Consider the following 21322-nt stretch of genomic DNA (forward strand, 5'->3'; position numbering starts at 1 on the left):
GCCCCCGCCATTAAGTCTCCTTCCCTTTTCCCCTCCTCCCGCAATCCCACGGTGATGCTCCTCCTCCAACCCCTCTAGCCTCCCGCGCTGGGCCTTGGCGGGGGGGGGGGGGGGGGGGGGGGAAGGGGGGGAAAGGGGGGGCGGGACGAGCGGTCAAGACTGCGCGAGAGTACCGCCCAAATCCCGCGAGACTTGCCTGCTGCCGCCGCCGCCGCCGCCGCCGCCGCCGGCGTCGCTGCCGCCGCCTCTTACGTCTTTCCCTTTGACAAGTCGCCGCTGCTGCAGCAAAAATAAAGGACGCGGCCGCCGCAGCCGCTGCCGAGCCGAGCTCGGGTCGCCGGAGCCGCGCCCCACGCCAGCCAGCTCCGGAGCCGCGTACGGTAACGCCTCTTCTTCTGCCCTCCTGGCTGCCTGTGCGTGCGCCCCGCCGGCCCGGCAAGGCCGGCCGGGGCCGTTCCCGGGCCGCGGCCGAGCGGGGCCGCCGGGGTCCTGGGTGGGCGGCAGGCGGAGGCCTGGGGGAACCCTCCCGGCGTTGTGCGCGCCCCCGGCTTCAGAGGCCTCCCGCCGCCTGGGCGCCTACAGAGCCGTCTTAGAAACCCAGTCGCTCGCACAGGGACCCGCCCCTCCAGCGGCTTTTTGTACCTGTCCCTGGGCCCTCGGGGGTCGCGTCTCTGACCTTCTCCTTCACCCCTGTATTCTCTGACGAGGGCCTTCCCCCAGCCGGGGCTGGGGTCGTGGGGCAGCGGCCCGACCCTGTTTCGGGAAAGCCTCGACCCCAGTGCCCCCAGTCACCGGCCGCCTTTTGAGGTGGAGATTGGGACGACGTGTCTTTCTCCTTTGCTCTGCCTTTGGGTGGGGGCAGCTCATCTGGTACACCTTTCTCCAAATCTCCTGCCTCGGTAAAATAAGAATTTATAATGCCTGTGCTACCAAAAGAGGAGACGAGATGCATTGTTTAGTCTCTGGGTGAGATGAGGATGATGAGGAAAAGAGTTGTCCCAGGGAACATGTTGAAACCTTTTCTGTGATGAGTGGTAGGTTCTTGGGAGACACGAGGACAGGAACTGGTACCACCTTTCCCAAGAGATTATGTAAAAGACCTGCTCTCCGGCCCAGAGAGCTGTGTGCAGGGACAGAATTTGCCTTAATTTTAAAATAATGTCTATAGTACTGTAGAAAATATGGATAATCAGAGTTATAGGAATACCCAATCTTAACTAACTCGTCTTTGTAATTCCATTTCCAGAGATAGCATTTCATGGTTAGCATTTTGGTGTATTTCCTAACAGACGCTTAATTTTTTCGAATAATACTTGGCTCATCATTGATTGGGACTTCCCCATTCTGTATATGTTTCAAAATGATTTGTTTTATTTGAGTCACTTGGGTCCACTTGATTAAGACTGGTTACTTGTTCATTATCACTGGTTGTACTCTGTCATCACTGTCTCTTTCATTGGACCCTCTTCCAAAATGATTGTTAGTTAAATGGTTTTAAAAATCGAAAGTTAAACAAGTGTTAACTGCTTGGATCTAGTACATACATGTTTTTACAGTTCTTTCTTTGGTGGGTGCTGAAAAGGAGCAGTGTTTGGGGGAAGCAAACTATGATTATTCACGGTGGGGAGAAACCTCTTTTCCTCAAGGTTTTATAACATTGATTTTCATTGGTTATTTTTAGACCCAAATCATTATGTGACATTGTTTGTCATAGTGCCTTTGTGATTGGGATAGGATGGATACCTGCCTTTGATTATGCAGGTTTCTATGGTGTGAGTTTATACAAGCAAAATTGAGTGTCCTAGGTGTCTGTATGCATGTACACACACGTATAATGCATCTACACATGGGCATATCTTGGAAGTGAGTTAAAATGTATTATTTGAGAAAAGAAAGCATTAAGTAGGGAAAATAATAGTCTTGTAATATTTCTTTCAAATTATATGACAGTATTATATAGCAGAATGAAACATCTAGGGAGGTTGAAAATCTAGTGGTTTTAAAAAACGTGATAGATTGTCATTTGTCCGCCGTTGTTATTGGAATGGATTAAATGGCCTATTAAGGCCTTTTGTAATTCTAAACTTATATGAATTTTGTTTTTCCTGAGGTTCTCTTATCACTTTGCTTCTTAAATTTCTAGTCATGCTGTTTTGCATGTGACACTTAGCCATTCATTTGCTGGTCATGTATTCCACTCCCTATGCAGGCGTCCTGGTGGCGCATGGAGGAGAAAGCAAATGTGTCACTTAGTCTGTTTATTAATATAAACATCTTCTGGGGCGCCTGGGTGGCTTGGTTGGTTGAGCGTCTGACTTTGGCTTGGGTCATGATCTCACGGTTTGTGGGTTCCAACCTTGTGTGGGGCTCTGCACTGATAGCTCAGAGCCTGGAGCCTGCTTCAGATTCTGTGTCTCCTCCCCTCTGTCTTTGCCTGTGCTGTCTCTCAAAAATAAATAAACATTAAAAAAAAAAAAAAATATATATATATATATATATAAACATCGTCTGCAAATCCTATTTGATTAAAGGAATTTCAAAGACTTTGTTGTTGGTTGGTCTGGATTGGTTAGTAGAAGATGTAAATAATAAATAGCAGTAGAATTCTAATGTTTCAAGCATTTTTTTTCCTAAAAGACATTTTTTTCCCCCAAATACTCCTTAGTATTTAAATTAAAAAGAATGACTCGATATATTGAACAGTTGCACTGTTAAAATTTAGATTTTCAGTAAAATAATAGTAATGAAGACTTTGTGGTTTGGGGTGTGGAGAGAAGTTTGTGTTAAGATAAAAGCATATTGACTTGTGAAACATTTTGAATTTTATAGTTGGACAACTATGTAATAATAAGTAAAAAACTTACTATAACCTATTAACTTTTTTTAATGTAAGTAAAACTTTGGCTTAATAGACAAATGCGTTGCTACAGGCACATACTGCAGATTATCATGATGTTGAAAACAACCAATTGGCCACATCATTTAAAAATAAGTTTGCAAAGCCAGTGAAGTCACAACAGCTAGCAATTTTTTTTTCTTTTCACTATAGGTCTAAGGGAACATAAAGTAGATAATTAATTTTTAGATACCAGATCTCATTTTTATGGTTTTAGTTTTTTCTGTTGTCACTTACTGGGCCCTCTAAATTAATCAGAATATTAAATTACAGATGAGATCCCTGAGCAAGGAAATATGACACTTGCATAAGATGATCAATTGATGGATTTTATTTATTTTTAACCGTTTATTTTGAAATAATGTTAGACTTACAGAAATGTCGCAAAGATAGTACAGAGAGTTCCTATATAATACTCTTCATACATCATCTGATGTTGACACTTTATATAACCAAAGCACAATGATCAAAGCCAGGAAATTAGTTTTGGTATAATACTGTTAACTAAACTACAGACTTTATTTGAATTTCATTAGTTTTCCCCCTAATGCCTTTTTTTCTGTTGCAGGATTTAATTAATTGCATTTAGTTGTTATATCTTTCTTGTCTCTTCCAGTCTGTGACAGTTCCTCAATTTTTCCTTGTCTTTCATGATCTTGACACTTTTGAGGAGTACTGTTAGTTAATTTGTAGAATTTTTCCCATTTTGGATTTGTCTGATGTTTTCTATGATTTGATTGAAATTATGTATGTTTACAAGAAAACCACAGAAATGATGTGTCCTAGGTGCATCATTTTAGAGGATACATGTTGACAGATCTTATCGCTAGTGATATTTTCACCTTGATTACTTTGTTAAGGTGGCCTCTGCTGTGTTTCCCTTATAAAGTTACTATTCATCCTTTTGGTACATGTCTTGGGAGGGGGGAGGGGGACTATGCAGATAAACTGTTTCTCTTCAAACTTTCTGCCACTGATTTTACCATGCCTTGGTAGATCTTGTCCTCAACAGTTATTGTGGTTCCTACCTAATGGTGATTTTGTATTTTCTTCATTTTAAAAATACATATTATTAGAATTCTTCTATTAGGAAGTGGTATCTCTTCCTCATTTATTTGGTTATTTATTTATATAAGTATACTGTCATTGGTTATTTGTTTTATTCTACATGTTATAGCCCAATACTATTTTTTTTGTTACTCAAATTTCCCCAGTTTTGGCCATTAGGAGCCTTTTCATGTTGGCCTTCATCCTTATTCAAGAACTTCCTTATATTCTGGCACCATAGGCTATTTCTTGCTCATCTTGTACCTTTCCTTTTATCAGTCCTGGAATCAAGAACTTGTCTAAGGAAATCTGTTTCCTTTGATCAGAGAATAGAATTTAAATTAAGACCTGGATGCTAGGTGTAGTTAACGGGAGTGTCACTAATCCTAGGCCCTCAGAGGGCAGGGTTTGGAAATACAGGTATATATACTAACGTACAAATGAGTCACGCGCGCACACACGCGCATGCTTGTTTATTTCTATATTTATCTTTCTATATATATTAAAAACCATGAGTTTGTATTGATAGCTTCTACTCTACTCCAACACCACAGGTTCATTTTAACCTTTACTCGTTTCTTTCCTTTTTTTTTTAAGTTTATTTTTTTTTTTTGAGAGACTGAGATAGTGCAAGCAGGGGAGGGGTAGAGAGGGGGAGAGAGAGAATCCCAATCGGGCCCCGCACCTTCAGTGTGGAGCCTGATGCTGGGCTTGAACCCACAAACTGTGAAGTCATGACCTGAGCCAAAACCAGGAGTTGGCTGCTTAATCGACTGACCCACCTCGGCCCCCAATCTTTGATTGTTTCTTATTTGTAACTTTTTTCTGATAGTGAAAAATCTGGCTTTTGTTTTCTACAGAAAATGAGATAATAGATCATATCCAAATTACTTGCTGACTTTTATTTATTTTTTTTTTTACCGTTTATTTATTTTTGAGACAGAGAGAGACAGAGCATGAACGGGGAAGGGTCAGAGAGAGAGGGAGACACAGAATCTGAAGCAGGGTCCAGGCTCCTAGCTGTCAGCACAGAGCCTGATGCGGGGCTCGAACTCACAGACTGTGAGATCATGACCTGAGCCGAAGTCGGATGCTTAACCAACTGAGCCACCCAGGCGCCCCACTTGCTGACTTTTATAATGCATATCAAGTAGTTACTGATTGCTAACAGTACCCTTATGAGATGCCTATTTGCTAATTAGAGTTCAGTGTTTGTGTCCAGTGTTTTTTGTTTTTTGTTTTTTGTCTTGTCTTTAGCCTTACAGTATCTAGTCAAAATATTATTTTTTCCAAAGTTGTTTAGGTTAGTTCTTTACTTCCCCACTCCCTTTAGGGTGGTTCTGTTTTTCATCTGTAATGCAGTTAGATTCTTTTCTTTGTATTCCATTTTGGATTACCCCTCAATCCTGGTTGATTTTGATTATTGATTTATTTATTTTGGTATATGAAACATTGTAGTTACTAAACATTACTACATAAAAAGATACAGAGAAATATCACTTCTTATTCCTACTACCCCATTTCCACCTCCACTTCCACCTCCTTTTGCCCATCTGTTTTCCTTGCCTTGTAGGTAACCAGTCTCTTCAGTTTTTTTGTTTATTCTTCTGTTACTTCTTTTACAGAAATGAACAGCCTGTGTTTTGTTTTTTTTTATATTCCTTTCTTCTTTCTTTCTTACAGTTTAAAAAAAAATTTTTTTTAACATTTATTTATTATTGAGAGGCAGAGCATGAGCATGGGAGGGCAGAGAGAGGAGGAGACACAGAATCCGAAGGAGGCTCCAGGCTCTGAGCTGTCAGCACAGAGTCCGATGCGAGGCTTGAACCCACAAATGACGAGATCATGACCTGAGCTGAAGTCAGATGCTCAACCGACTGAGCCACCCAGGTGCCCCTTTCTCATATAGTTTTAATTGAGACACATTTCACCCAACACAGAACTTACCTTTTTAAAGTGTACAATTTAGTGGTGTTTTGTGTATTCAAAGGTTGTGCAGCCGTTACAACTATCTAATTCAGGAATATTTTCACCACTCCAAAAAGAAACCCTGTATCCATTAGCAGTCATTTCCCCTACCATCTTCCTTAGCCCCAGTTAACACTAATTTGGTTTCTGTTTGTATAAATTTGTCTATTCTGGACGTTTCATGTAAATGGAATCATATAGTATGTGGACTTTTGTGCCTGGCTTCCTTTACTTAGCATGATTTTTTTCAGGGTTCTACCATGTAGCATGTATTAGTACTCCATTCCTTTTTATGGCTGAATAATACTCCATTATATGGATATATCACATCTGTGCATCCAGTGATGGACATTGGTTTTCTATTTTTTGGCTATTGTGAATAATACTGCAAATGAGCATTCATGTACAAGTTTTTGTGTGGACATATATTTTCAGTTCCTTTGGGTATATACCTAGAAGTGGAATTACTGGGTTGTATGATAACTCTATGTTTAACTTTCTGACTAACTGCCCAACTGTTTTCTTTTCCCTTCTTTCTTATATGAAGAGTAACATGTTATAGATACTCTTTTGGAGTTTATTTTTTTTACTTCTTGGAAATCACCGGATATCCTGGAAATCTCTCCAAATTAATTCATTCTGTCTCTTTTTTTAATGTCTATTTATTTGTTTTTAAGAGAGAGGGAGGGAGCAGGGGAAGGGCAAAGAGAGAGGAAGATAGAATCCCAAGCGGGCTCCGCGCTTTTAGCACAGAGCCCGATGCAGGGCTTGAGTCCACAAACCGTGAGATCGTGACTTGAGCCGAAATCAAGGGTCAGACACTTAACTGACTCAGCCACCCAAGGGCCCCAAATTACTTCGTTCTTTTTAATAACTAGTCTTCATTCTTTTTTTACAGCTGTATAGCACTCCGGTCAGTAGATTTATCTAATTTATTCAGCCATTCTATGTACATTTGAGTTGTTTCCTATATTTTGCAGTTATAAACAGTATCGCAGTTAACTGACCTGTGCATATGCAGTTTTGTACTGTTAGAGGTGTATCTTCAAGGAAGATTTCTATGAGTAGGATTGCTGGGTCAAAAGTTAAGTACATATGGTAGTCCTCCCCCATATCTACAGTTTATCTTTCCATGATTTCACTTACCGGTGGTCACCAGTGGTTGAGAAGCAGATGATCCTTCTCCTGATGTATAGTCAGAAAGAAGGTTAGTAGTAGCCTAGCACTATATCACAATGCCTGTCATTTACCTCACTTCATCATATGTACCTCACTACATGTAGGCATTTTATCATTTCACATCATCATAAGATTGAGTATGGTACAATAAAATATTTTGGGAGAGACCACATTCACATAACTTTTTTTTTTTTTTTAAAAAGTAAGTTCCAGGGGCGCCTGGGTGGCGCAGTCGGTTAAGCGTCCGACTTCAGCCAGGTCACGATCTCGCGGTCCGTGAGTTCGAGCCCCGCGTCGGGCTCTGGGCTGATGGCTCGGAACCTGGAGCCTGTTTCCGATTCTGTGTCTCCCTCTCTCTCTGCCCCTCCCCTGTTCATGCTCTGTCTCTCTCTGTCCCAAAAATAAATAAAAAACGTTGAAAAAAAAAAAAAAAAGTAAGTTCCACACCCAAAGTGGGGTTTGAACTTATGACCTTGAGATCAAGAGTCTCATGCTCTACCAACTGAGCCACCCAGGCACCCCTCATAACTTTTATTATAGTATGCAGTTGACCTTTGAACAATTTGGGTTTGAACTACCTGGGTGCACACAGTACTATAAATATATTTTCTCTTATGATTTACTTAGTAATATTTTCTTTTTTCTAGCTTACTGTATTGTAAGAATACAGTATATAATACATATAATGTCCAAAATATGTGTTAATTGATTGTTATTGGTAAGGCTTCCAGTCAGCAATAGGCTATTAGTAGTTAAGTTTTCAGAGTCAAAAGTTGTATGTGGATTTTCAACTGCATGGGGTGTCGGTGCCCCCAGCCCCTGTGTTGTTCAAGGATTAGCTGTATTGTTATAATTGTCCTATTTTATTATTGTTGTTAATCTCTTACTTTACTTAATTTATAAATTAAACTTTATCATGGGTATGTATGTGTAGGAAAAAACATACCAGATATAGGGTTTGGTACTATCTGCGATTTCAAGTATCCACTGGGGGGTCTTGAACTGCTGTTTCAGGTATCCGCTGGGGGTGTCCCCCTTTGGGTAAGAGTAGATGACTGTATGTAGTTTTGTTAGATATTACAGAAGTGTTGTACTTGTTTGCATTCCCACCAGTAATGTATGAGAACGCCTATTTTCCTTATAACCTTACCAACAGAGAATGTGTTGTGCTATTTTTTTTCCAGAGATGACTGATTTTTTTTTTTTAATTTTTTTTTTCAACGTTTTTTATTTATTTTTGGGACAGAGAGAGACAGAGCATGAACGGGGGGAGGGGCAGAGAGAGAGGGAGACACAGAATCGGAAGCAGGCTCCAGGCTCCGAGCCATCAGCCCAGAGCCTGACGTGGGGCTCGAACTCACGGACCGCGAGATCGTGACCTGGCTGAAGTCGGACGCTTAACCGACTGCGCCACCCAGGCGCCCCAAGAGATGACTGATTTTTAAAAATGCTCTGTAGTAATTTCAGTGACCTGAACCTATTGTGTAGGGGCACTTAATGCCTGTGGTTGGTAGGTTCTTATAGTTTGAAAATGAAATACATTGTCCACTAATATAGTGCTGATACATGTATGTTATTTTGTGCAGGTGAAATCAATTTGAGTGCAATTTCTGGTCTAGCTGGGTTTGCTCATTGAAACTTTCTGCATTTAATGGAGTTGCTGCATTGATTCATAATACCTGTACTCTGAAATACTTCTGGAGTTTAACAAAAGATAGCTGAGATTGTAAGAAGAATATTCTTTCTTCCATAGTATGTATGATTTAGTAATTTTGGTTCACACTGTGTGCTCGTTATTTTGAACACTGTACACAGTACATAGTGAAATCATGGTATGGTAGTTATTTGACCGGTAATGGCCATATCTGGAAGCTATTATATTTCCATGAGAAAGAAGGTTAATCTTAAGGAGGATGCAATCGAGAGTTTACAGTTCTAGATTAGGATAATACCAGATGTTAGTGCGACCAAGGTACTAAGACAACATGAGAAACATCCCCATCTTATAAGGTAACAAGTTCTGCCCAGCTGGAAATTTAGGTTCTTTCCCAGAAAGAACACTTTTCCAAGTGCTTGGGACACATTAATGAAAAAAAAAAAAAGATGATTCTTTTTAAAAAAAATTTTAACTCTAATTGGCACACAATGTTACATTAGTTTTGGGTGTACAGTATAGTGATTTGACAAGTCCATACAAAAAAACAAAAAATCTTGCACTGGAGGAGCTTACATTCTAGTAGTTTTCAGATGAACTGGTGTTCTCAGGAAAAGAGATGCTGAGTGCTGATTGTGAATGGAACCAATAGAGGTCTGCGTAGTCTTTTAGTAAAATTACCTTTGGTCCTATAAAAACCCCAAATGACACTTGATTTTACTAGTTACAAGGAGAAGGCCATGAAAAGTCATAGTATGGTAACATTATTCACCAATCTCTTTCTCTCTTAACTTAAAGGATTCCAAGTACTAGTGGTGCCAGTAGAGGTAGTAGTAATAGAATGATAATAATTGAATAATAGTATAGGTGAGTTTTTTTCCCTCAGCTGGGATTCCAGGAGAGAACTAAACACTAATGTTTTAGGACATTTGGACATGCACTGTATGTAAAGAATTAAGTCTTTCTCGCTGGTGCATCTAGAATGCCACTAGGTATCTACCATTCTTGGGAGAATTGAGAAAATATTTACTCCAGTATTCAGTTCAGGTTCTCTGGTTCAGATGACTAACTTCAGTTGAAAAAGGTCAGGGTCATTGTAATCCAGATCTGTTTTTTTCTTTTTTTTTTTGAACTCTGCCACTTGCTAGCTGAGTGATGTTGGACAAGTCTTAGTCTCTTAGTGTCAGTTTCCTGGTCTATAAAAGTGAGGGTAGTGGTAATTGCTACGTCATAAGGGTGATGTGAGGATTAAACAATGAAGTCTTTCCAGTTACATTTATCCATTTCTATAGCTTTAAAAACTCTCTGTGCTGATTGACTTCCACATTTATGTCTTGTAGTGCAGACCCTTTCCCTGAGGTCCAGGTTAGAGTTCATCTGCTCATTTCACCATTTCATTTGACTAAGAGGCATCTCAAATTAAATTTATACAATAAAGAAGGTATGATTTCTGTCCTCTTCATTTTCTCTGAATCAGCTCTTAGTAAATGGCAGAACTAATCAAGTAGTCACTTGGGCCAAAAGCCTAGGTGTCATCTGTGATTTTTCTCTTTTCTTCAAACCCTATAATAAGCCCATCAACAAAACCTCTTGACTCTATTTTTTAAATATATTTCTAATCTGATCACATGTCATCATGTCTGCCTTATTACTTTGGTCTAAACCACCATTAACTCCTGCTTAAATAATCACAGTAGTCTCTTAACCCTGCTTTCTCACTTGATTTCTGACCATCTATTTCTACTTGTAGCTAGAATGACCTTTTTAATGGTCAGATAGGCCATTCCTCTACTTAATACTTTACAATGACTTCCTTTTACAATTAAAGTAACAGCCCAATTCCTTGTGTTGACTTACAAGGTACCACATGGTATAGTTCATCCCTGCCTGTCTCTCTGTTCATTCCACCTGTGCTATACTGAACTCTTTATATTCTTTGATTGTGACAGGTACATTTCCAGGGCTTAATATTTATTTGTTCTTGCTCTGTTTGGAGTGTTCTTTCCTCAGATCTTTGTTTCCTCCCTCACATCATTCAAGTGTTTGTTTAAAAAGGAGTTCTCAGAGGTTTTTACCTCTTTCGAGAAATTGTTAGCCATCACACTGTAGAAAATAGTAATCATCTTTCCTCCACTCTCCTTTTCTCTTTTGTTTTTTTTTATAGCACTTGTGCTTCCTGAAATTTAGTGACTTGTCTACTTGTTTATTTGTCTTCCTCACTAGAATGTAAACTCCATGACACCATAAACCTATATATTTTACTCATTCTGGTGCCTCTAAAGTCCCTGGTATATAGAAAGCCAGGAATACAGCTCTAGGAACTTGAGTGTGGAGTAAAATTGTCTCTAAATTGGATTCAATAATTGTACGTCTTTAATGTTTTATGACGAAGGGGAACTATTAAATCAGTTACACAGTGTGAATTTTTTTTGCATTGTGTTATCACATGTGAAACGTTAAGATTTAGAATTTATGGGGCACCTGGGTGGCTCAGTCGGTTGACTGTCCAACTCTGGCTCAGGTCATGATCTCACGGATTGTGAGTTTGAGCCTGGCGTTGGGCTCTGTGCTGGCAGCTCAGAGCCTGGAGCCGGCTTTGGATTCCCTGTCTCCCTCTCTCTCTGCCCTTCCCCTGCTCATGTTCTGTTTCTCTCTCTCAAAAATAAATAAACAGTAAAAGATTTAGAATTTATGCCATTATCAAGAGCATATAATTGTGCATAGGTTATGCTAAGTAATATGCAAAAAAATAAGCTTGCCGTTCAGCTCTTTGCTTATTGCAGTGTTTGGTTATTCTCATTATAATGGTAGTGATGTTAATGAAATAGTAATATTTCCTCTTGCTCTGGCAAGCTATTTGTCCTCATTCTAAACTCTTAATTTAAAGTCTGTTGATTTTCATTTTGGGGGGTACATATTGTTCAAGCATTTTTTTTTTTTTTTTTTAACTTAATACAGGTCATGGGCAGTGGGCAGTTTTATGTTATACAATTCAAGTAAGTAGCTTTGCTAACTTGATAGTATTAGAAATATAGGATAATCTATTCTAGAACTAGAAAGATTATATTATCTATGTGTTAATATTTAAAAAAGCAAAAGTATCTTTTATAGAAGATATCATTGATCTTTCTTATACAACCAAGTATTCATTTACATATAATGAATTTTGTCAGTAATATGGCCAGATTCTGTTTTCTCAAAATTGCTCATTCTTTTAAAAAGAAGGAATGATGGAGTGCCTTTGTGGCTCAGTTGGTTAAGTCTTCGATTCTTGACCTTGGCTCAGGCCATGGTCTCATAGTTTGTGGGTTTGAGCCCTGTGTCGACAGCAGAGCCTGCCTGGGATTCTCTCTCCCTCTCTCTCTGCCCCTTCCTTGCTCGCACTTTCTCTCAAAACAGATAAATAAACTTTAAAAAAAATAAAAAGAGAATGATGGAGGGATTTGTGTAATTCACTGAAGGTGGTGTGGTAGAGTAGACAGATGCACATTTAAAGGAATAATGCTGGGTAACACTTACTGAGCATTTACTGTGCACCAGGCATTATTTTAAGTGCTTTTATCTATTGTTTAAACCATGGTTAAATCTGATTGAATACAACATTCAACTTGTTTATTTTGTAGATAAGGAAATTGAAGCACAGAGAGGTTAAGTAACTTGTTCAGGCTCACACAGCTATTAAGTGGTGGGAGTGTGGATTAGAATTCTGTAACAAAGGGGGCTGTTGGCAGAAACTCTTGGGGGCAGAGTTTGGAAATGGCCAACCTCAGTGTGATGGTTTTGGCTGATCTAAAATCCTATCCAACTAATGTTTGAGCAAGACCATTCTACATACATGTTTATGAACTCATAGTGACAGTGAGACAAAATTTTTGGTGCCACATGTTGCTTTGAATTCTTAAAGAATGTTTCTAGTTCTGTTCTCCCAAATGGGGGAATAGATGTGAGAAGAGAACAGCAATTAGTATATGGATTGGATATCACTACAGAAAGGTTAAATTTTCATATAGAAAGATGAAATTCTTCTTGGTAGATGTTGAAACCTAATGATAGTAGGGAGCAAGTTTAGCCTGCAAACTGTCTAGAGCACAATCAAGTAGTGAAATAATAATGACTTACATTTGTGTGTGTGCATTTATATACATATGCACACACATATATATTTGTATAGTGTATATGGCTTCTAGTTTGTAAAGTACTTTGGTAACCATATTCTCAGTTGATCTTCTTAACACCTCTGTGAGATAGACAGGATAGAGACTCTGGTATTTGACAAGCTTCCATAGAGGAGAGAGGTAGCTTTGAGGAATGAGCCCTTGGATAACCTCTAGTTGCTAGACCCTCTTTTTTTTTAAAATTTTTTTAATGTTTATTTATTTTTGAAAGTGAGAGACAGAGTGTTAGCAGGGGAGGGGCAGACAGAGAGGGAGTCACAGAATCTGAAGCAGGCTTCAGGCTCTGAGCTGTCAGCGTAGAGCCTGATGTGGGCCTTGAACCCATGAACCTGAGCTGAAGTTGGACGCTTAACCGACTGAGCCACTCAGGTGCCTCTGGACCCTCTTTTAATAGGTTCTGATCATAAAGGAAGTTGCTCTTTCTTTGTAAAACTGCAAGAGCGTGAGTGGTGGACTTCTGTATTATGTGGTATTATGGGCTTGATTAAGTGATTATAAATTGCTTAATCTGGAAGCAGGAGGTAACTTGGCATGATGAATGGACAAAGATGGCCTGCTGTAATTGGCATGTTCTCAATGTTATACTGAAAGCCTAGCCATTTTTAAGAAATATAATTTAGATTAAAACTATACTTCTAATAGCAACACTGTTGTAATGTTTCTTAAACTAATATTTTAATTAAAACCTTCTACCAGTTAGGCTGCATTAATATTGATGCTTTTTTATTATTATTATTATATTGGAGATTGGGATAGAAGAGGAGGATAGCTTTACTTTTTTGAAGTAAAAAAAAAAAAATTGGTAGCTTCCGAAAAGGCTGATGTGAATGTAAAGCCATAGTGAAATGCTGATAAAAGCTTAGTAAGTCCCCTGTTCCCCTTGTTCATTTTGGAAATAGTTTGAATTGCTTTGGTTAATTTAAATTGGTTTGAGATATTAAGAGGGACTTCTCAAAAGTCTTAAAGGTACACTGCATAAGAGAGTAAAGTAAGATGTAAATTCATAGAGTCCCTTCACTTTAAAGTAGTTGATGATTGACAAAATGTGACTTTGCTTTGCAGAAATCTACAGAATTGCTGAATATTTTGTATTCTTAAATTCTTACATCTTTCAGTTCTCAGTGTTATTTTCTTTTTCCCTGGTTCTCTCTTGTAACTGGCTCCTTATCACCACCCCCTCCCTCTTGGTCTGCCATCTGTTGGTTTGGCTCTTTATTTCAGAGTAGGAAGGCAGGAAAGGGTTTTCATATACAAGATAAAGCTAATTCTTTTGGAGCTCAGTGCGCTGGAGCACTTATGCAATGAGTCTGCTAATGGTGAATTCCAGAAGTAGGATAGGCCCATAGGACTAGAAAGATAGTGATGACTCTGCAGTATTGTCTGCAAGTTTTTTCTGTGATTGTTGCTTTATTTAATAAATAAAAATTAAAAAATTATACTGAAACACTGTAGTTTTTTCATAGAAAGCCATAAATTGGTTAGATTGTAGTAGGCTTGCAAATAACAGTAATTATGTGAGAGTTTAGCATGTTGGGTGTTAGTGAAATTCATGTCAAATTGTTTCCGATAGTACTTTATAAATATAATTTGATCATGGTAAATTTACATTCTCTTATGCCTGACTGTGCATTAATCTATTGTGGGAATTCATGTAGAGACTATTTGTAGTCCTAGGGAAGTAATTCAATTCCCAGACAACATTTAAAAAAAAATCTTTTTAGGGGTGTCTGCTTGGCACAGTCAGTTAAGTGCTGGGTCTCTTGATTTTGACTCAGGTCATGATCTCATGGTTGTGAGATCAAACCCACTGTCTGGCTCTGTGCTGAGTGTGGAGCCTGCTTCGGATTCTCTCTCTCTCTCTCTGCCCCTCCCCTGTTCTCTGTCTTTCTCTCAAATAAACGTTAAAAAAATTTTATTACAAAATATTTTAAACATATGTTAATATAAAATAGAATAGTATAAAGAGCTCCCATGTACTCATAATTGAGCTTGAAGGATTATGGGCAGTCTTGTTTTTTCTATAGTTCTATCAACTACCACACCACCAAATCCTTGGACTCTTTTGAACCAAATCCCAGGCATATTTAATTTGTAAATTTCACATATTTCAGTTTAGATTTCTAAAAGAGTCTCTCTTTTTATACAGTAGGCAAAACAGCATTATCATACCAAAATAAATTTATAGCAAGTTCTTAATATCACCAAGTATATAATCAGGTTTCATATTTTTCTGATTGTTTTACTTACATGTATGTATGTATATATGTGTATATGTATACATATATAATTTTTTTGCATATGTATACATATATAATTTTTTGCCTGAAATGGGGTCAAAGTAAAGTCCGTACTTTACAGTTTATTGGCATGTTTATTAAATCAATTTTAATCTTTTAGACTCTCCCTCCATCTCTTTTTTTACTTCCTTAGAAAGAAACTAGGTTGTTTGCTCTGAGAAATTTCACATGGTCTCATTTTGCTGAATGCATTTCTGTGATGTCATTTAACATATTCTGTCTCCTAAATTTCCTATAAATTGATAATTTGTCAGAATTTTGTTGTTGTAAGAGTACTTCATGGGAGTGGTTTGTTTACATAGGAGGTACATAAGGTCTTGTTATGGCTTGGGATGTTAGCAGTTATTGACAATCATTGTTTAGATTTATTAATTCATCAAGAATTGCAAAATAGTGCAATTCTGTTGTTCTTCATTTATTAAGTGGTGTTCTTTTGGATACCTCTTTAGCAATGTAGATTGTATATTTAAAAAAAATTTTTTTTTTTTAACGTTTTTTTATTTATTTTTGAGACAGAGACAGAGCATGAACAGGGGAGGGGCAGAGAGAGAGGGAGACACAGAATCGGAAGCAGGCTCCAGGCTCTGAGCCATCAGCCCAGAGCCCGACGCGGGGCTCGAACTCACGGACCGTGAGATTGTGACCTGAGCTGAAGTCAGACGCTTAACCGACTGAGCCACCCAGGCGCCCCGTAGATTGTATATTTAGGGCATTGTATTTATGCCCGAACTGGTTCTGGGATGATTGACAAGGTTCTGTGGTGGAATTCCTTTAAGGGAAGAGTACAAGTACTTATTATTTGAATATTCAGAGAATACTTAAAAATATTGAATAATTAGACTTTGTTTAAAGGATGTTTGGCCAATAAATAGGTTAACATGCCATCATGAGATAACAGCTGTGACCTAGCATGTTTAGCTAGCTGGCTATTGGTGGTGGTTCTTTTTTAGAGGTCAGTGTTCATATTCAGAAATTTAAGAAGTGATTTGTGCAGGGCAGCAGTTACTGATTTCTTGAGCAGATTTCTCAGCATGATTTTGAGAACAGGCCTTGTGTTTGAATCAGGTTTTTAAAATGTTGAGTTTACATAACATAGAATATTTTGGTTTTGTTGTTTTTTTAGTACCTCATTTCTTTCTTTCTTTTTTTTTTTTTTTAATGTTTATTTGTTTTTGAGGGAGAAAGTACTAGTGAGCATGAGCAGGGGAGGGGCAGAGAGGAGAGAGAGAATCCCAAATAGGCACTGTCAGTGCAGAGCCCCATGCAGGACTCCGGGGCTCGAACTGAGGAACTGTGAGATCATGACCTCAGCTGAAATCAAGAGTGGGACACTTAACAGACCGAAACATCCAGGTGCCCCTAACATAGAATATTTTGTATTAAAGGTTGTAAAGAACTGGAGCAGCAGCATTTTCCTAATGCTTCGTGAACATTGTGCAGTTTATGGTTTCTTGGAATGTAATGGTGCATTTAATATGTAAAAGAAGTCTGTTTAACATTAAAACAGCCTTTTCCAAATTTATTTGATCACTGAACCTTTTTCCCCCCTCTCATAACATCTTGAAGAACTAGTGAAACAAATTTTCTAAAGGAAACAGATTTTGGGAAATGTTGGCTTAGAGGATTTGAAAAAAGAATAAAGAAGAACATCTGATGATGAGTGTGTATGACTTCACTACAGTTAGTGGAGAAATTTTGATAGGTAAATGAGAATACATTTTTCAGTGAGAAAAATAAACAAGAAAGGTTGTTGCTTGTTTTATCTTAACCTATAAACATTATACTTTTAGAGAGAAGGAGTTTTAAAAAGGACTTAATCACATATAACATTTACTGTATGTCAGGCACTGTTTTTATAATTGTTTAACAACTTTATGCAGTAGGTGTACTGTTTTTATCTCAGTTTTACAGAGAGATTAAGTAAATTGTTAATGGTTAAATTGCAGAGTTGGTGACATAGCAGAGCCAGGTTCTGAACCTTGGCAGCCTGGCTCCAAAGTCCATCTGCTTATTAGCCACTATTCCACATTGCGGGGTATAGCAGATGGAGATCATAAAATATAAATCAGATTAAAGGAGATTTTAACGTCTGTTTGGAGGAAGCAGACATATTTTCTTTCACTTTCAGACAGGGCCATAAGAGAAGAATGTAGAGATCTGGCTCTGACCTAGTGAAGGTAGAAAACATAGAGACCTGGGGACTATTACTTGTAGAAAAGGTATACCTTCTGAAGAGAGAGCTTAGATGCAGGTAGAAGGCTGAGTTAAGAGGACACTGTTAATACCAGAAGGGAATTGGAGCTCACTTAATAGGCGCCTTCATTTTATACATGAAGTCTGAGTTTCCATAGTTTGTTCATGTGCTTGTAGTAATAATCATAGCTTATATTAGTGTATTGTATTAAAATACTTTCACATGGATTCTCCTTTGATGCTTTGAACAACTCTGAAAGGTAGGTAGGTACTATATTTTCCACAGCAAGACTAGTTCTTGAATTTAGATTTTCTGCATCTTAAAAGCTAAAGTTTTCTACTCTCTGTCTCTTTATGTATCTATCTCACATTGCCTCAGTTCTTGATGAATAAAATATATTAATGAATAGTGTGTGCTTTTGAAATGAGATGAGGATTTTGGTCAGAAAGAAAGCTACATTTTAACAAATGGAAATAATTCCCTTCAAAGTGTGAAAGATAATACATGCTATTGTAAAAAATACTTTTTTTAGACAGTATAGGGAAATACAAAGCAAAAGGCAAAAACTGTTCAACTCCGCAGAGTAACCACTATTAAATTCTAATGTGTAGTTCTCCAGATTTTTTTTTCTAGATCATTTATATGAAACTTTTTTCAAAATTCTATACATATTGTTTTATAACCTGAAATACTGTATTCTTAAAAGAGAATATCCATCGGTACTTGGTCTTTTGCCTCTACCATCATAAAAGGGTATATGCAGGACTATTGGCATAAAATGGTAATATCTTGGGCAAACTGGGATGTATAGTCACACCCCACACATACTTTAATAGCTGACCTGTTAGTAAAGGCTGGGTGAATAGGTAAAAAAAAAACCTGTTTGGGATTATGTTAATTTAGGGAGGCAATGCGTAGGACAAAGCTTCATTTTATTATAGAATTTGGGGGAAAAAATGTGTTTTCACAATATACTGGATCAAAAGGTAAGTAACTCAGACCTTAACGTTTAGGTAAACATTAAGAATAAAGCATGGCTCTTTTTTTTCTTTTAAGTTTAAATATTTTTATTTATTTTGAGAGAGATAGAGAGCAAACACGGGAGGGACAGAGAAGAAGAGACTGAATCCCAAGCAGGCTCTGTGCCCTCAGCGCAGAGTCCGGTGTGGGTCTTGAACTCATGAACCGTGAGATCATGACCTGTGCCGTAGTCAAGAGTCCGATGGTTAACCAACTGAGCAACCCAGGTGCCCCTGATTATCAGTACTTTTGGAGTGGTGAGGAGAGGAAAGAAGCCTGTTGTGTTGCGGATAGATTTTTGTACTTGAAGTCAGGGCTTTAGCAAATCTTGCTTATTGACTGCATCTAGTAATTTCCCTTGTTAATCAGTCTGTTTGCCCAAGCAGATTTTTGGGTTGGTCTTAATTTTAAAAAATTTTTTCTTTGTGAGGATTGGGTTATATTTTATTTATATCTTTCAGTATTTTCTTGTTGGTACTAAGTTGATGGTAAGGCTTACAATTTTAGCTTTCTATGTAAATTTTTTTCTTCCAAGATTTTATTAAAATCTAGTTAACATATAGTATAGTATTGGTTTCAGTAGTAGAATTTAGTGATTTATCACTTACATATATGATACCCAGTGCTCATCACAAGTGCCCTCTTTAAAGCCCATCACCCATTTAGCCCATCCCTCCACCCACCTCCCTTCATCAACCCTCAGTTTGTTCTCTATAGTTAAGAGTCTCTTATAGTTTGCCTTCTCCTTTCTGTATAAATTTTAAAATAAGCTTGTTTAAGGGTGGCTGGGTGACTCCGTTGGTAGGGCATGTGACTCTTGATCCTGGGTTCTGAGTTCGAGCCCCACGTTGGGAGTAGAGTTTACATAAAAAAATTAAAAAATAAAATCTTAAAAAAATAAACTTGTCTATAGTATTACATTAAATCTATAGATCACTTTGGAGGAGAATTGATATTTTTATATTTAGTCTTCAAATCTAGGAAGATGGCATGTCTCTCCATTTATTTAGATCTCCTTTGGTTTCCTTAATTTGTCCCTTGAAATTTTCAGCATATAGGCATATAGGTCCTTTACATGTTTTTGTAGACTTGAGCCTAGGCATTTCATTAAAAAATGTTTTAAAAACTTTTAATCAAACTATAATATAAATTCATAGATATATACATATAGTAAGTGTACAACTTGATTAGTTCCACAGGGATGGACTTATTTTCAAATTCAGTTTTCCATCAACCTGAGAGATTTGCAGGAGGGAGGTAGTCAAGGAGGGAACAAGAAAAGCTTCCCATTCCCTTCTGAGTCAGGTCTTCATAGTATGACTTCATTGTTTTATTTATAAGTGAATTCTCAAGACTGAACACATATTCGGATAGCTAAGCTCATTTCCAAATCAGTTTTATTTGGATTTTCCCTGCTGTAATTTGCATCCAATCATGTTATAATAGAGATTTGCCTGGATGTTTTCTGATACAGGAATTCATACTGTTTTAAAACAGTGAAGATGTGAGTTGAAGATTTAAGTGATGGAAAGCTCTGCCTTCTCTTTTTTCTTGAACCCAAGCTATTCTCTGCCTTTTAGCTTCCTTCTATGCAGTTTGTATAAAGCAGACGCTGAAGTAAACTTGCCATCTTGCTGCTTGGCTTTTACCTTCCTTCTAGGAAAAATAGGCAACTTAGTGTTGATATTTATGGGAACTTTCTGTCTGCTCCTTTTTGAGTAAGACTTATAAATCGAACTCTTGTATTTAAAGAGATAATATCACTGTAATTACTTAAAGGAAAATGATTATGTAGCAAGGAAACTAAACATGAGATTTGCTTAGAACAGATATTCCTGGGAATAAATGAGTTTATCACATATGCTCCATCAGGAACCTGGGACATGGTTAATTATGGAATATTAATGCTTATTATTTAACTCTTATGTATACTTCTAAAAATATTAAACAGGTTTTTTTTTTTTTTTTTTTTTTTTTTTAGAGCACGTGTGAGTGGGGGAGAGGGGCAGAGGAAGAGAGAGAGAGGGAAAATCTCAAGCAGGCTCCATGCTCAACATGGAGCCTGATGTGGGGCTCACTCCCATGACCCAGTAATCATGACCTGAATGGACTAAATCAAGAGTCAGATGCTCAACTGACTGAGCCACCCAGGCACCCCTCTTATGAACACTTTTATTGTAAAAGATAGTCTTTTTTTCTCTCTCTCTCTCTCTCTTTTTTTTTTTTTTTTTTTTTTACATTTATTTATTTTTGAGAGACAGAGACAGAGCACAAGTGGGAGAGGGGCAGAGAGAGAAGGAGACACAGAATCTGAAGCAGGCTCCAGGCTGTGAGCTGTCAGCACAGAGCCCAACGCGGGGCTTGAACTCACCAATCGTGAGATCATGACCTGAGCCAAAGTCAGACACCCAACTGACTGAGCCACCCAGGCGCCCCTCTTTTTCTCTTTATATCACTGTTCCTGTTCAGCTGTTCCTGCCCTCCTCCCCAAACTTTTATTTTGAAAATTTCTTAAATCTGTTGAAAAGTTGAGGAATATTATACGAAAACATCCATATACCACTTTTCACCGAGTTTCAAAAATTGTAATGTTTTGCTGAAGTTGCTTTTTTCCTTTTCTGTAAACACACACACACACACACACACACACACACACACACACTCTACACACTTTGCTTTAAGTGAAAGTAAGTTGTAGTCACCGAGATACTTCCCCTGCATGCTTTGAGTATATGTCTCCTAAATAGAAGGACATTCTTCATAACTGCATACCTTTGTCACACCTAAGGAAAATAACACGAGCTCATTATCATCTAATATGCAGTGTCTGTATTTAAATTTTTCTAGTTTCCCTCATATCTTTTCTATTTTTTTTTTTTTTTTCCTGATCTT

The 21322-nt window shown here is 38.0% G+C and overlaps 1 protein-coding gene across 9 annotated transcripts in view; it reads left to right on the forward strand.

Moving 5' to 3' along the window:
• Positions 1–217: 217 nt before the first annotated feature.
• Positions 218–21322, forward strand: part of HERC1 (HECT and RLD domain containing E3 ubiquitin protein ligase family member 1) — a 187125-nt gene continuing 166020 nt past the window's right edge. For 8 of the 9 annotated variants that reach the window (XM_042988679.1, XM_042988678.1, XM_042988686.1 and 5 more), the window contains exon 1: positions 218–380. The gene's annotated coding sequence lies outside the window, so the exon portion shown is untranslated. The remainder of the gene's footprint in view (positions 381–21322) is intronic. The other variant, XM_042988680.1, reaches the window with a different exon arrangement.

Source organism: Panthera tigris, chromosome B3 (assembly GCF_018350195.1).
Source record: "Panthera tigris isolate Pti1 chromosome B3, P.tigris_Pti1_mat1.1, whole genome shotgun sequence".
Taxonomy (NCBI): domain Eukaryota; kingdom Metazoa; phylum Chordata; class Mammalia; order Carnivora; family Felidae; genus Panthera; species Panthera tigris.